Source organism: Vicugna pacos, chromosome 11 (genome assembly GCF_048564905.1).
Source record: "Vicugna pacos chromosome 11, VicPac4, whole genome shotgun sequence".
NCBI classification, from domain to species: Eukaryota; Metazoa; Chordata; class Mammalia; order Artiodactyla; family Camelidae; genus Vicugna; species Vicugna pacos.
Genome location: NC_132997.1, coordinates 13,257,799 through 13,274,971, shown reverse-complemented (window position 1 = coordinate 13,274,971; position 17,173 = coordinate 13,257,799).

Sequence of the window (17,173 nt, the reverse complement as noted above, 5' to 3'; positions counted from 1 at the left end):
TTTTACAGTGAAAATGGCAGGCACTTCAAACCGGCACTAGGAAACAGACTGAGAAACCAGAGTAAGTGTTTCTCCTGCAACCCGTTCCATTTGTGCTGGATGAACGAACGTCTCTCCACATGCTCAGTTCTGAGAGATAAGTGTGTGTGAAAGCCGTCCTTCACCTAGCTTGAAGGGAACACAAAGTTTCTTTCAAGTTGCAAACTCAACTCCATACATATATATGGGGAGGTACAAGCTCCAACTCGGTTTTACAGTGAAAACGGCAGGCACTTCAAACCGGCACTAGGAAACAGACTGAGAAACCAGAGTAAGTGTTTCTCCTGCAACCCGTTCCGTTTGTGCTGGATGAACGAACGTCTCTCCACATGCTCAGTTCTGAGAGATAAGTGTGTGTGAAAGCCGTCCTGCACCTATCTTGAAGGGAACACAAAGTTTCTTTTCAGTTGCCAACTCCACTCCATACATATATATGGGGAGTTACAAGCTCCAACTCGGTTTTACAGTGAAAACGGCAGGCACTTCAAACCGGCACTAGGAAACAGACTGAGAAACCAGAGTAAGTGTTTCTCCTGCAACCCGTTCCCTTTGTGCTGGATGAACGAACGTCTCTCCACATGCTCAGTTCTGAGAGATAAGTGTGTGTGAAAGCCGTCCTGCACCTATCTTGAAGGGAACACAAAGTTTCTTTCCAGTTGCCAACTCCACTCCATACATATATATGGGTAGGTACAAGCTCCAACTCGGTTTTACAGTGAAAAGGGCAGGCACTTCAAACCGGCACTAGGAAACCGACTGAGAAACCAGAGTAAGTGTTTCTCCTGCAACCCGTTCCCTTTGTGCTGGATGAACGAACGTCTCTCCACATGCTCAGTTCTGAGAGATAAGTGTGTGTGAAAGCCGTCCTGCACCTAGCTTGAAGGGAACACAAAGTTTCTTTTCAGTTGCCAACTCCACTCCATACATATATATGGGGAGGTACAAGCTCCAACTCGGTTTTACAGTGAAAACGGCAGGCACTTCAAACCGGCACTAGGAAACAGACTGAGAAACCAGAGTAAGTGTTTCTCCTGCAACCCGTTCCCTTTGTGCTGGATGAACGAACGTCTCTCCACATGCTCAGTTCTGAGAGATAAGTGTGTGTGAAAGCCGTCCTGCACCTAGCTTGAAGGGAACACAAAGTTTCTTTTCAGTTGCCAACTCCACTCCATACATATATATGGGGAGTTACAAGCTCCAACTCGGTTTTACAGTGAAAACGGCAGGCACTTCAAACCGGCACTAGGAATCAGACTGAGAAACCAGAGTAAGTGTTTCTCCTGCAACCCGTTCCCTTTGTGCTGGATGAACGAACGTCTCTCCACATGCTCAGTTCTGAGAGATAAGTGTGTGTGAAAGCCGTCCTGCACCTAGCTTGAAGGGAACACAAAGTTTCTTTTCAGTTGCCAACTCCACTCCATACATATATATGGGGAGGTACAAGCTCCAACTCGGTTTTACAGTGAAAACGGCAGGCACTTCAAACAGGCACTAGGAAACAGACTGAGAAACCAGAGTAAGTGTTTCTCCTGCAAACGGTTCCCTTTGTGCTGGATGAACGAACGTCTCTCCACATGCTCAGTTCTGAGAGATAAGTGTGTGTGAAAGCCGTCCTGCACCTAGCTTGAAGGGAACACAAAGTTTCTTTTCAGTTGCCAACTCCACTCCATACATATATATGGGGAGGTACAAGCTCCAACTCGGTTTTACAGTGAAAACGGCAGGCACTTCAAACCGGCACTAGGACACAGACTGAGAAACCAGACTAAGTGTTTCACCTGCAACCCGTTCCGTTTGTGCTGGATGAACGAACGTCTCTCCACATGCTTAGTTCTGAGAGATAATGTGTGTGAAAGCCGTCCTGCACCTAGCTTGAAGGGAACACAAAGTTTCTTTTCAGTTGCCAACTCCACTCCATACATATATATGGGGAGGTACAAGCTCCAACTCGGTTTTACAGTGAAAACGGCAGGCACTTCAAACCGGCACTAGGAAACAGACTGAGAAACCAGAGTAAGTGTTTCTCCTGCAACCGGTTCCCTTTGTGCTGGATGAACGAACGTCTCTCCACATGCTCAGTTCTGAGAGATAAGTGTGTGTGAAAGCCGTCCTGCACCTAGCTTGAAGGGAACACAAAGTTTCTTTTCAGTTGCCAACTCCACTCCATACATATATATGGGGAGGTACAAGCTCCAACTCGGTTTTACAGTGAAAACGGCAGGCACTTCAAACCGGCACTAGGAAACAGACTGAGAAACCAGAGTAAGATTTTCTCCTGCAAACGGTTCCCTTTGTGCTGGATGAACGAACGTCTCTCCACATGCTCAGTTCTGAGAGATAAGTGTGTGTGAAAGCCGTCCTTCACCTAGCTTGAAGGGAACACAAAGTTTCTTTTCAGTTGCCAACTCCACTCCACACATATATATGGGGAGGTACAAGCTCCAACTCGGTTTTACAGTGAAAACGGCAGGCACTTCAAACCGGCACTAGGAAACAGACTGAGAAACCAGAGTAAGTGTTTCACCTGCAACCCGTTCCGTTTGTGCTGGATGAACGAACGTCTCTCCACATGCTTAGTTCTGAGAGATAAGTGTGTGTGAAAGCCGTCCTGCACCTAGCTTGAAGGGAACACAAAGTTTCTTTTCAGTTGCCAACTCCACTCCATACATATATATGGGGAGGTACAAGCTCCAACTCGGTTTTACAGTGAAAACGGCAGGCACTTCAAACCGGCACTAGGAAACAGACTGAGAAACCAGAGTAAGTGTTTCTCCTGCAACCCGTTCCCTTTGTGCTGGATGAACGAACGTCTCTCCACATGCTCAGTTCTGAGAGATAAGTGTGTGTGAAAGCCGTCCTGCACCTAGCTTGAAGGGAACACAAAGTTTCTTTTCAGTTGCCAACTCCACTCCATACATATATATGGGGAGGTACAAGCTCCAACTCGGTTTTACAGTGAAAACGGCAGGCACTTCAAACCGGCACTAGGAAACAGAATGAGAAACCAGAGTAAGTGTTTCTCCTGCAACCCGTTCCCTTTGTGCTGGATGAACGAACGTCTCTCCACATGCTCAGTTCTCAGAGATAAGTGTGTGTGAAAGCCGTCCTGCACCTAGCTTGAAGGGAACACAAAGTTTCTTTTCAGTTGCCAACTCCACTCCATACATATATATGGGGAGGTACAAGCTCCAACTCGGTTTTACAGTGAAAACGGCAGGCACTTCAAACCGGCACTAGGAAACCGACTGAGAAACCAGAGTAAGTGTTTCTCCTGCAACCCGTTCCCTTTGTGCTGGATGAACGAACGTCTCTCCACATGCTCAGTTCTGAGAGATAAGTGTGTGTGAAAGCCGTCCTGCCCCTAGCTTGAAGGGAACACAAAGTTTCTTTTCAGTTGCCAACTCCACTCCATACATATATATGGGGAGGTACAAACTCCAACTCGGTTTTACAGTGAAAACGGCAGGCACTTCAAACCGGCACTAGGAAACAGACTGAGAAACCAGAGTAAGTGTTTCTCCTGCAACCGGTTCCCTTTGTGCTGGATGAACGAACGTCTCTCCACATGCTCAGTTCTGAGAGATAAGTGTGTGTGAAAGCCGTCCTGCACCTAGCTTGAAGGGAACACAAAGTTTCTTTTCAGTTGCCAACTCCAATCCATACATATATATGGGGAGTTACAAGCTCCAACTCGGTTTTACAGTGAAAACGGCAGGCACTTCAAACCGGCACTAGGAAACAGACTGAGAAACCAGAGTAAGTGTTTCTCCTGCAACCCGTTCCCTTTGTGCTGGATGAACGAACGTCTCTCCACATGCTCAGTTCTGAGAGATAAGTGTGTGTGAAAGCCGTCCTGCACCTAGATTGAAGGGAACACAAAGTTTCTTTTCAGTTGCCAACTCCACTCCATACATATATATGGGGAGGTACAAGCTCCAACTCGGTTTCACAGTGAAAACGGCAGGCACTTCAAACCGGCACTAGGAAACAGACTGAGAAACCAGAGTAAGTGTTTCTCCTGCAACCCGTTCCCTTTGTGCTGGATGAACGAACGTCTCTCCACATGCTCAGTTCTGAGAGATAAGTGTGTGTGAAAGTCGTCCTGCCCCTAGCTTGAAGGGAACACAAAGTTTCTTTTCAGTTGCCAACTCCACTCCATACATATATATGGGGAGTTACAAGCTCCAACTCGGTTTGACAGTGAAAACGGCAGGCACTTCAAACCGGCACTAGGAAACAGACTGAGAAACCAGAGTAAGTGTTTCTCCTGCAACCCGTTCCCTTTGTGCTGGATGAACGAACGTCTCTCCACATGCTCAGTTCTGAGAGATAAGTGTGTGTGAAAGCCGTCCTGCACCTAGCTTGAAGGGAACACAAAGTTTCTTTTCAGTTGCCAACTCCACTCCATACATATATATGGGGAGGTACAAGCTCCAACTCGGTTTTACAGTGAAAACGGCAGGCACTTCAAACCGGCACTAGGAAACAGACTGAGAAACCAGAGTAAGTGTTTCTCCTGCAACCCGTTCCCTTTGTGCTGGATGAACGAACGTCTCTCCACATGCTCAGTTCTGAGAGATAAGTGTGTGTGAAATCCGTCCTTCACCTACCTTGAAGGGAACACAAAGTTTCTTTCAAGTTGCAAACTCCAATCCATACATATATATGGGGAGGTACAAGCTCCAACTCGGTTTTACAGTGAAAACGGCAGGCACTTCAAACCGGCACTAGGAAACAGACTGAGAAACCAGAGTAAGTGTTTCTCCTGCAACCCGTTCCGTTTGTGCTGGATGAACGAACGTCTCTCCACATGCTCAGTTCTGAGAGATAAGTGTGTGTGAAAGCCGTCCTGCACCTATCTTGAAGGGAACACAAAGTTTCTTTTCAGTTGCCAACTCCACTCCATACATATATATGGGGAGTTACAAGCTCCAACTCGGTTTTACAGTGAAAACGGCAGGCACTTCAAACCGGCACTAGGAAACAGACTGAGAAACCAGAGTAAGTGTTTCTCCTGCAACCCGTTCCCTTTGTGCTGGATGAACGAACGTCTCTCCACATGCTCAGTTCTGAGAGATAAGTGTGTGTGAAAGCCGTCCTGCACCTAGCTTGAAGGGAACACAAAGTTTCTTTTCAGTTGCCAACTCCACTCCATACATATATATGGGGAGGTACAAGCTCCAACTCGGTTTTACAGTGAAAACGGCAGGCACTTCTAACCGGCACTAGGAAACAGACTGAGAAACCAGAGTAAGTGTTTCTCCTGCAACCGGTTCCCTTTGTGCTGGATGAACGAACGTCTCTCCACATGCTCAGTTCTGAGAGATAAGTGTGTGTGAAAGCCGTCCTGCACCTAGCTTGAAGGGAACACAAAGTTTCTTTTCAGTTGCCAACTCCACTCCATACATATATATGGGGAGGTACAAGCTCCAACTCGGTTTTACAGTGAAAACGGCAGGCACTTCAAACCGGCACTAGGAAACAGACTGAGAAACCAGAGAAAGTGTTTCACCTGCAACCCGTTCCGTTTGTGCTGGATGAACGAACGTCTCTCCACATGCTCAGTTCTGAGAGATAAGTGTGTGTGAAAGCCGTCCTGCACCTAGCTTGAAGGGAACACAAAGTTTCTTTTCAGTTGCCAACTCCACTCCATACATATATATGGGGAGGTACAAGCTCCAACTCGGTTTTACAGTGAAAACGGCAGGCACTTCAAACCGGCACTAGGAAACAGACTGAGAAACCAGAGTAAGTGTTTCTCCTGCAACCCGTTCCCTTTGTGCTGGATGAACGAACGTCTCTCCACATGCTCAGTTCTGAGAGATAAGTGTGTGTGAAAGCCATCCTGCACCTAGCTTGAAGGGAACACAAAGTTTCTTTTCAGTTGCCAACTCCACCCCATACATATATATGGGGAGGTACAAGCTCCAACTCGGTTTTACAGTGAAAACGGCAGGCACTTCAAACCGGCACTAGGAAACAGACTGAGAAACCAGAGTAAGTGTTTCTCCTGCAACCGGTTCCCTTTGTGCTGGATGAACGAACGTCTCTCCACATGCTCAGTTCTGAGAGATAAGTGTGTGTGAAAACCGTCCTGCACCTAGCTTGAAGGGAACACAAAGTTTCTTTTCAGTTGCCAACTCCACTCCATACATATATATGGGGAGGTACAAGCTCCAACTCGGTTTTACAGTGAAAACGGCAGGCACTTCAAACCGGCACTAGGAAACAGACTGAGAAACCAGAGTAAGTGTTTCCCCTGCAACCCGTTCCCTTTGTGCTGGATGAACGAACGTCTCTCCACATGCTCAGTTCTGAGAGATAAGTGTGTGTGAAAGCCGTCCTGCACCTAGCTTGAAGGGAACACAAAGTTTCTTTTCAGTTGCCAACTCCACCCCATACATATATATGGGGAGGTACAAGCTCCAACTCGGTTTTACAGTGAAAACGGCAGGCACTTCAAACCGGCACTAGGAAACAGACTGAGAAACCAGAGTAAGTGTTTCTCCTGCAACCCGTTCCCTTTGTGCTGGATGAACGAACGTCTCTCCACATGCTCAGTTCTGAGAGATAAGTGTGTGTGAAAGCCGTCCTGCACCTAGCTTGAAGGGAACACAAAGTTTCTTTTCAGTTGCCAACTCCACTCCATACATATATATGGGGAGGTACAAGCTCCAACTCGGTTTTACAGTGAAAACGGCAGGCACTTCAAACCGGCACTAGGAAACAGACTGAGAAACCAGAGTAAGTGTTTCACCTGCAACCCGTTCCCTTTGTGCTGGATGAACGAACGTCTCTCCACATGCTTAGTTCTGAGAGATAAGTGTGTGTGAAAGCCGTCCTGCACCTAGCTTGAAGGGAACACAAAGTTTCTTTTCAGTTGCCAACTCCACTCCATACATATATATGGGGAGGTACAAGCTCCAACTCGGTTTTACAGTGAAAACGGCAGGCACTTCAAACCGGCACTAGGAAACAGACTGAGAAACCAGAGTAAGTGTTTCTCCTGCAACCGGTTCCCTTTGTGCTGGATGAACGAACGTCTCTCCACATGCTCAGTTCTGAGAGATAAGTGTGTGTGAAAGCCGTCCTGCACCTAGCTTGAAGGGAACACAAAGTTTCTTTTCAGTTGCCAACTCCACTCCATACATATATATGGGGAGGTACAAGCTCCAACTCGGTTTTACAGTGAAAACGGCAGGCACTTCAAACCGGCACTAGGAAACAGACTGAGAAACCAGAGTAAGTGTTTCACCTGCAACCCGTTCCGTTTGTGCTGGATGAACGAACGTCTCTCCACATGCTCAGTTCTGAGAGATAAGTGTGTGTGAAAGCCGTCCTGCACCTAGCTTGAAGGGAACACAAAGTTTCTTTTCAGTTGCCAACTCCACTCCATACATATATATGGGGAGGTACAAGCTCCAACTCGGTTTTACAGTGAAAACGGCAGGCACTTCAAACCGGCACTAGGAAACAGACTGAGAAACCAGAGTAAGTGTTTCTCCTGCAACCCGTTCCCTTTGTGCTGGATGAACGAACGTCTCTCCACATGCTCAGTTCTGAGAGATAAGTGTGTGTGAAAGCCGTCCTGCACCTAGCTTGAAGGGAACACAAAGTTTCTTTTCAGTTGCCAACTCCACTCCATACATATATATGGGTAGGTACAAGCTCCAACTCGGTTTTACAGTGAAAACGGCAGGCACTTCAAACCGGCACTAGGAAACCGACTGAGAAACCAGAGTAAGTGTTTCTCCTGCAACCCGTTCCCTTTGTGCTGGATGAACGAACGTCTCTCCACATGCTCAGTTCTGAGAGATAAGTGTGTGTGAAAGCCGTCCTGCACCTAGCTTGAAGGGAACACAAAGTTTCTTTTCAGTTGCCAACTCCACCCCATACATATATATGGGGAGGTACAAGCTCCAACTCGTTTTTACAGTGAAAACGGCAGGCACTTCAAACCGGCACTAGGAAACAGACTGAGAAACCAGAGTAAGTGTTTCTCCTGCAACCCGTTCCCTTTGTGCTGGATGAACGAACGTCTCTCCACATGCTCAGTTCTGAGAGATAAGTGTGTGTGAAAGCCGTCCTGCACCTAGCTTGAAGGGAACACAAAGTTTCTTTTCAGTTGCCAACTCCACTCCATACATATATATGGGGAGGTACAAGCTCCAACTCGGTTTTACAGTGAAAACGGCAGGCACTTCAAACCGGCACTAGGAAACAGACTGAGAAACCAGAGTAAGTGTTTCTCCTGCAACCCGTTCCCTTTGTGCTGGATGAACGAACGTCTCTCCACATGCTCAGTTCTGAGAGATAAGTGAGTGTGAAAGCCGTCCTGCACCTAGCTTGAAGGGAACACAAAGTTTCTTTTCAGTTGCCAACTCCACCCCATACATATATATGGGGAGGTACAAGCTCCAACTCGGTTTTAGAGTGAAAACGGCAGGCACTTCAAACCGGCACTAGGAAACCGACTGAGAAACCAGAGTAAGTGTTTCTCCTGCAACCCGTTCCCTTTGTGCTGGATGAACGAACGTCTCTCCACATGCTCAGTTCTGAGAGATAAGTGTGTGTGAAAGCCGTCCTGCACCTAGCTTGAAGGGAACACAAAGTTTCTTTTCAGTTGCCAACTCCACTCCATACATATATATGGGGTGGTACAAGCTCCAACTCGGTTTTACAGTGAAAACGGCAGGCACTTCAAACCGGCACTAGGAAACAGACTGAGAAACCAGAGTAAGTGTTTCTCCTGCAACCCGTTCCCTTTGTGCTGGATGAACGAACGTCTCTCCACATGCTCAGTTCTGAGAGATAAGTGTGTGTGAAAGCCGTCCTGCACCTAGCTTGAAGGGAACACAAAGTTTCTTTTCAGTTACCAACTCCACTCCATACATATATATGGGGAGGTACAAGCTCCAACTCGGTTTTACAGTGAAAACGGCAGGCACTTCAAACCGGCACTAGGAAACAGACTGAGAAACCAGAGTAAGTGTTTCTCCTGCAACCCGTTCCCTTTGTGCTGGATGAACGAACGTCTCTCCACATGCTCAGTTCTGAGAGATAAGTGTGTGTGAAAGCCGTCCTGCACCTAGCTTGAAGGGAACACAAAGTTTCTTTTCAGTTGCCAACTCCACTCCATACATATATATGGGGAGGTACAAGCTCCAACTCGGTTTTACAGTGAAAACGGCAGGTACTTCAAATCGGCACTAGGAAACAGACTGAGAAACCAGAGTAAGTGTTTCTACTGCAAACTGTTCCGTTTGTGCTGGATGAACGAACGTCTCTCCACATGCTCAGTTCTGAGAGATAAGTGTGTGTGAAAGCCGTCCTGCACCTAGCTTGAAGGGAACACAAAGTTTCTTTTCAGTTGCCAACCCCACTCCATACATATATATGGGGAGGTACAAGCTCCAACTCGGTTTTACAGTGAAAACGGCAGGCACTTCAAACCGGCACTAGGAAACAGACTGAGAAACCAGAGTAAGTGTTTCTCCTGCAACCCGTTCCCTTTGTGCTGGATGAACGAACGTCTCTCCACATGCTCAGTTCTGAGAGATAAGTGTGTGTGAAAGCCGTCCTGCACCTAGCTTGAAGGGAACACAAAGTTTCTTTCAGTTGCCAACTCCACTCCATACATATATATGGGGTGGTACAAGCTCCAACTCGGTTTTACAGTGAAAACGGCAGGCACTTCAAACCGGCACTAGGAAACAGACTGAGAAACCAGAGTAAGTGTTTCTCCTGCAACCCGTTCCCTTTGTGCTGGATGAACGAACGTCTCTCCACATGCTCAGTTCTGAGAGATAAGTGTGTGTGAAAGCCGTCCTGCACCTAGCTTGAAGGGAACACAAAGTTTCTTTTCAGTTGCCTACTCCACCCCATACATATATATGGGGAGGTACAAGCTCCAACTCGGTTTTACAGTGAAAACGGCAGGCACTTCAAACCGGCACTAGGAAACAGACTGAGAAACCAGAGTAAGTGTTTCTCCTGCAACCCGTTCCCTTTGTGCTGGATGAACGAACGTCTCTCCACATGCTCAATTCTGAGAGATAAGTGTGTGTGAAAGCCGTCCTGCACCTAGCTTGAAGGGAACACAAAGTTTCTTTTCAGTTGCCAACTCCACTCCATACATATATATGGGGAGGTACAAGCTCCAACTCGGTTTTACAGTGAAAACGGCAGGCACTTCAAACCGGCACTAGGAAACCGACTGAGAAACCAGAGTAAGTGTTTCTCCTGCAACCCGTTCCCTTTGTGCTGGATGAACGAACGTCTCTCCACATGCTCAGTTCTGAGAGATAAGTGTGTGTGAAAGCCGTCCTGCACCTAGCTTGAAGGGAACACAAAGTTTCTTTTCAGTTGCCAACTCCACTCCATACATATATATGGGGAGGTACAAGCTCCAACTCGGTTTTACAGTGAAAACGGCAGGCACTTCAAATCGGCACTAGGAAACAGACTGAGAAACCAGAGTAAGTGTTTCTTCTGCAACCCGTTCCGATTGTGCTGGATGAACGATCGTCTCTCCACATGCTCAGTTCTGAGAGATAAGTGTGTGTGAAAGCCGTCCTGCACCTAGCTTGAAGGGAACACAAAGTTTCTTTTCAGTTGCCCACTCCACTCCATACATATATATGGGGAGGTACAAGCTCCAACTCGGTTTTACAGTGAAAACGGCAGGCACTTCAAACCGGCACTAGGAAACAGACTGAGAAACCAGAGTAAGTGTTTCTCCTGCAACCGGTTCCCTTTGTGCTGGATGAACGAACGTCTCTCCACATGCTCAGTTCTGAGAGATAAGTGTGTGTGAAAGCCGTCCTGCACCTAGCTTGAAGGGAACACAAAGTTTCTTTTCAGTTGCCAACTCCACCCCATATATATATATATGGGGAGGTACAAGCTCCAACTCGGTTTTACAGTGAAAACGGCAGGCACTTCAAACCGGCACTAGGAAACAGACTGAGAAACCAGAGTAAGTGTTTCTCCTGCAACCGGTTCCCTTTGTGCTGGATGAACGAACGTCTCTCCACATGCTCAGTTCTGAGTGATAAGTGTGTGTGAAAGCCGTCCTGCACCTAGCTTGAAGGGAACACAAAGTTTCTTTTCAGTTGCCAACTCCACTCCATACATAGATATGGGGAGGTACAAGCTCCAACTCGGTTTTACAGTGAAAACGGCAGGCACTTCAAACCGGCACTAGGAAACAGACTGAGAAACCAGAGAAAGTGTTTCACCTGCAACCCGTTCCGTTTGTGCTGGATGAACGAACGTCTCTCCACATGCTCAGTTCTGAGAGATAAGTGTGTGTGAAAGCCGTCCTGCACCTAGCTTGAAGGGAACACAAAGTTTCTTTTCAGTTGCCAACTCCACTCCATACATATATATGGGGAGGTACAAGCTCCAACTCGGTTTTACAGTGAAAACGGCAGGCACTTCAAACCGGCACTAGGAAACAGACTGAGAAACCAGAGTAAGTGTTTCTCCTGCAACCGGTTCCCTTTGTGCTGGATGAACGAACGTCTCTCCACATGCTCAGTTCTGAGAGATAAGTGTGTGTGAAAGCCGTCCTGCACCTAGCTTGAAGGGAACACAAAGTTTCTTTTCAGTTGCCAACTCCACTCCATACATATATATGGGGAGGTACAAGCTCCAACTCGGTTTTACAGTGAAAACGGCAGGCACTTCAAACCGGCACTAGGAAACAGACTGAGAAACCAGAGTAAGTGTTTCTCCTGCAACCGGTTCCCTTTGTGCTGGATGAACGAACGTCTCTCCACATGCTCAGTTCTGAGAGATAAGTGTGTGTGAAAGCCGTCCTGCACCTAGCTTGAAGGGAACACAAAGTTTCTTTTCAGTTGCCAACTCCACTCCATACATATATATGGGGAGGTACAAGCTCCAACTCGGTTTTACAGTGAAAACGGCAGGCACTTCAAACCGGCACTAGGAAACAGACTGAGAAACCAGAGTAAGTGTTTCTCCTGCAACCGGTTCCCTTTGTGCTGGATGAACGAACGTCTCTCCACATGCTCAGTTCTGAGAGATAAGTGTGTGTGAAAGCCGTCCTGCACCTAGCTTGAAGGGAACACAAAGTTTCTTTTCAGTTGCCAACTCCACTCCATACATATATATGGGGAGGTACAAGCTCCAACTCGGTTTTACAGTGAAAACGGAAGGCACTTCAAACCGGCACTAGGAAACAGACTGAGAAACCAGAGTAAGTGTTTCTCCTGCAACCGGTTCCCTTTGTGCTGGATGAACGAACGTCTCTCCACATGCTCAGTTCTGAGAGATAAGTGTGTGTGAAAGCCGTCCTGCACCTAGCTTGAAGGGAACACAAAGTTTCTTTTCAGTTGCCAACTCCACTCCATACATATATATGGGGAGGTACAAGCTCCAACTCGGTTTTACAGTGAAAACGGCAGGCACTTCAAACCGGCACTAGGAAACAGACTGAGAAACCAGAGTAAGTGTTTCTCCTGCAACCCGTTCCCTTTGTGCTGGATGAACGAACGTCTCTCCACATGCTCAGTTCTGAGAGGTAAGTGTGTGTGAAAGCCGTCCTGCACCTAGCTTGAAGGGAACACAAAGTTTCTTTTCAGTTGCCTACTCCACCCCATACATATATATGGGGAGGTACAAGCTCCAACTCGGTTTTACAGTGAAAACGGCAGGCACTTCAAACCGGCACTAGGAAACAGACTGAGAAACCAGAGTAAGTGTTTCTCCTGCAACCCGTTCCCTTTGTGCTGGATGAACGAACGTCTCTCCACATGCTCAGTTCTGAGAGATAAGTGTGTGTGAAAGCCGTCCTGCACCTAGCTTGAAGGGAACACAAAGTTTCTTTTCAGTTGCCAACTCCACTCCATACATATATATGGGGAGGTACAAGCTCCAACTCGGTTTTACAGTGAAAACGGCAGGCACTTCAAACCGGCACTAGGAAACAGACTGAGAAACCAGAGTAAATGTTTCTCCTGCAACCCGTTCCCTTTCTGCTGGATGAACGAACGTCTCTCCACATGCTCAGTTCTGAGAGATAAGTGTGTGTGAAAGCCGTCCTGCACCTAGCTTGAAGGGAACACAAAGTTTCTTTTCAGTTGCCAACACCACTCCATACATATATATGGGGAGGTACAAGCTCCAACTCGGTTTTACAGTGAAAACGGCAGGCACTTCAAACCGGCACTAGGAAACAGACTGAGAATCCAGAGTAAGTGTTTCTCCTGCAACCGGTTCCCTTTGTGCTGGATGAACGAACGTCTCTCCTCATGCTCAGTTCTGAGAGATAAGTGTGTGTGAAAGCCGTCCTGCACCTAGCTTGAAGGGAACACAAAGTTTCTTTTCAGTTGCCAACTCCACTCCATACATATATATGGGGAGGTACAAGCTCCAACTCGGTTTTACAGTGAAAACGGCAGGCACTTCAAACCGGCACTAGGAAACAGACTGAGAAACCAGAGTAAGTGTTTCTCCTACAACCGGTTCCCTTTGTGCTGGATGAACGAACGTCTCTCCACATGCTCAGTTCTGAGAGATAAGTGTGTGTGAAAGCCGTCCTGCACCTAGCTTGAAGGGAACACAAAGTTTCTTTTCAGTTGCCAACTCCACTCCATACATATATATGGGGAGGTACAAGCTCCAACTCGGTTTTACAGTGAAAACGGAAGGCACTTCAAACCGGCACTAGGAAACAGACTGAGAAACCAGAGTAAGTGTTTCTCCTGCAACCGGTTCCCTTTGTGCTGGATGAACGAACGTCTCTCCACATGCTCAGTTCTGAGAGATAAGTGTGTGTGAAAGCCGTCCTGCACCTAGCTTGAAGGGAACACAAAGTTTCTTTTCAGTTGCCAACTCCACTCCATACATATATATGGGGAGGTACAAGCTCCAACTCGGTTTTACAGTGAAAACGGAAGGCACTTCAAACCGGCACTAGGAAACAGACTGAGAAACCAGAGTAAGTGTTTCTCCTGCAACCGGTTCCCTTTGTGCTGGATGAACGAACGTCTCTCCACATGCTCAGTTCTGAGAGATAAGTGTGTGTGAAAGCCGTCCTGCACCTAGCTTGAAGGGAACACAAAGTTTCTTTTCAGTTGCCAACTCCACTCCATACATATATATGGGGAGGTACAAGCTCCAACTCGGTTTTACAGTGAAAACGGAAGGCACTTCAAACCGGCACTAGGAAACAGACTGAGAAACCAGAGTAAGTGTTTCTCCTGCAACCGGTTCCCTTTGTGCTGGATGAACGAACGTCTCTCCACATGCTCAGTTCTGAGAGATAAGTGTGTGTGAAAGCCGTCCTGCACCTAGCTTGAAGGGAACACAAAGTTTCTTTTCAGTTGCCAACTCCACTCCATACATATATATGGGGAGGTACAAGCTCCAACTCGGTTTTACAGTGAAAACGGCAGGCACTTCAAACCGGCACTAGGAAACAGACTGAGAAACCAGAGTAAGTGTTTCTCCTGCAACCCGTTCCCTTTGTGCTGGATGAACGAACGTCTCTCCACATGCTCAGTTCTGAGAGGTAAGTGTGTGTGAAAGCCGTCCTGCACCTAGCTTGAAGGGAACACAAAGTTTCTTTTCAGTTGCCTACTCCACCCCATACATATATATGGGGAGGTACAAGCTCCAACTCGGTTTTACAGTGAAAACGGCAGGCACTTCAAACCGGCACTAGGAAACAGACTGAGAAACCAGAGTAAATGTTTCTCCTGCAACCCGTTCCCTTTGTGCTGGATGAACGAACGTCTCTCCACATGCTCAGTTCTGAGAGATAAGTGTGTGTGAAAGCCGTCCTGCACCTAGCTTGAAGGGAACACAAAGTTTCTTTTCAGTTGCCAACACCACTCCATACATATATATGGGGAGGTACAAGCTCCAACTCGGTTTTAGAGTGAAAACGGCAGGCACTTCAAACCGGCACTAGGAAACAGACTGAGAATCCAGAGTAAGTGTTTCTCCTGCAACCGGTTCCCTTTGTGCTGGATGAACGAACGTCTCTCCTCATGCTCAGTTCTGAGAGATAAGTGTGTGTGAAAGCCGTCCTGCACCTAGCTTGAAGGGAACACAAAGTTTCTTTTCAGTTGCCAACTCCACTCCATACATATATATGGGGAGGTACAAGCTCCAACTCGGTTTTACAGTGAAAACGGCAGGCACTTCAAACCGGCACTAGGAAACAGACTGAGAAACCAGAGTAAGTGTTTCTCCTACAACCGGTTCCCTTTGTGCTGGATGAACGAACGTCTCTCCACATGCTCAGTTCTGAGAGATAAGTGTGTGTGAAAGCCGTCCTGCACCTAGCTTGAAGGGAACACAAAGTTTCTTTTCAGTTGCCAACTCCACTCCATACATATATATGGGGAGGTACAAGCTCCAACTCGGTTTTACAGTGAAAACGGAAGGCACTTCAAACCGGCACTAGGAAACAGACTGAGAAACCAGAGTAAGTGTTTCTCCTGCAACCGGTTCCCTTTGTGCTGGATGAACGAACGTCTCTCCACATGCTCAGTTCTGAGAGATAAGTGTGTGTGAAAGCCGTACTGCACCTAGCTTGAAGGGAACACAAAGTTTCTTTTCAGTTGCCAACTCCACTCCATACATATATATGGGGAGGTACAAGCTCCAACTCGGTTTTACAGTGAAAGCGGCAGGCACTTCAAACCGGCACTAGGAAACAGACTGAGAAACCAGAGTAAATGTTTCTCCTGCAACCCGTTCCCTTTGTGCTGGATGAACGAACGTCTCTCCACATGCTCAGTTCTGAGAGATAAGTGTGTGTGAAAGCCGTCCTGCACCTAGCTTGAAGGGAACACAAAGTTTCTTTTCAGTTGCCAACTCCACTCCATACATATATATGGGGAGGTACAAGCTCCAACTCGGTTTTACAGTGAAAACGGCAGGCACTTCAAACCGGCACTAGGAAACCGACTGAGAAACCAGAGTAAATGTTTCTCCTGCAACCCGTTCCCTTTGTGCTGGATGAACGAACGTCTCTCCACATGCTCAGTTCTGAGAGATAAGTGTGTGTGAAAGCCGTCCTGCACCTAGCTTGAAGGGAACACAAAGTTTCTTTTCAGTTGCCAACTCCACTCCATACATATATATGGGGAGGTACAAGCTCCAACTCGGTTTTACAGTGAAAACGGCAGGCACTTCAAACCGGCACTAGGAAACAGACTGAGAAACCAGAGTAAGTGTTTCTCCTGCAACCCGTTCCCTTTGTGCTGGATGAACGAACGTCTCTCCACATGCTCAGTTCTGAGAGATAAGTGTGTGTGAAAGCCGTCCTGCAACTAGCTTGAAGGGAACACAAAGTTTCTTTTCAGTTGCCAACTCCACTCCATACATATATATGGGGAGGTACAAGCTCCAACTCGGTTTTACAGTGAAAACGGCAGGCACTTCAAACCGGCACTAGGAAACAGACTGAGAAACCAGAGTAAGTGTTTCTCCTGCAACCCGTTCCCTTTGTGCTGGATGAACGAACGTCTCTCCACATGCTCAGTTCTGAGAGATAAGTGTGTGTGAAAGCCGTCCTGCACCTAGCTTGAAGGGAACACAAAGTTTCTTTTCAGTTGCCAACTCCACTCCATACATATATATGGGGAGGTACAAGCTCCAACTCGGTTTTACAGTGAAAACGGCAGGCACTTCAAACCGGCAATAGGAAACAGACTGAGAAACCACAGTAAGTGTTTCTCCTGCAACCGGTTCCCTTTGTGCTGGATGAACGAACGTCTCTCCACATGCTCAGTTCTGAGAGATAAGTGTGTGTGAAAGCCGTCCTGCACCTAGCTTGAAGGAAACACAAAGTTTCTTTTCAGTTGCCAACTCCAATCCATACATATATATGGGGAGGTACAAGCTCCAACTCGGTTTTACAGTGAAAACGACAGGCACTTCAAACCGGCACTAGGAAACAGACTGAGAAACCAGAGTAAGTGTTTCACCTGCAACCCGTTCCGTTTGTGCTGGATGAACGAACGTCTCTCCACATGCTCAGTTCTGAGAGATAAGTGTGTGTGAAAGCCGTCCTTCACCTAGATTGAAGGGAACACAAAGTTTCTTTTCAGTTGCCAACTCCACTCCATACATATATATGGGGAGGTACAAGCTC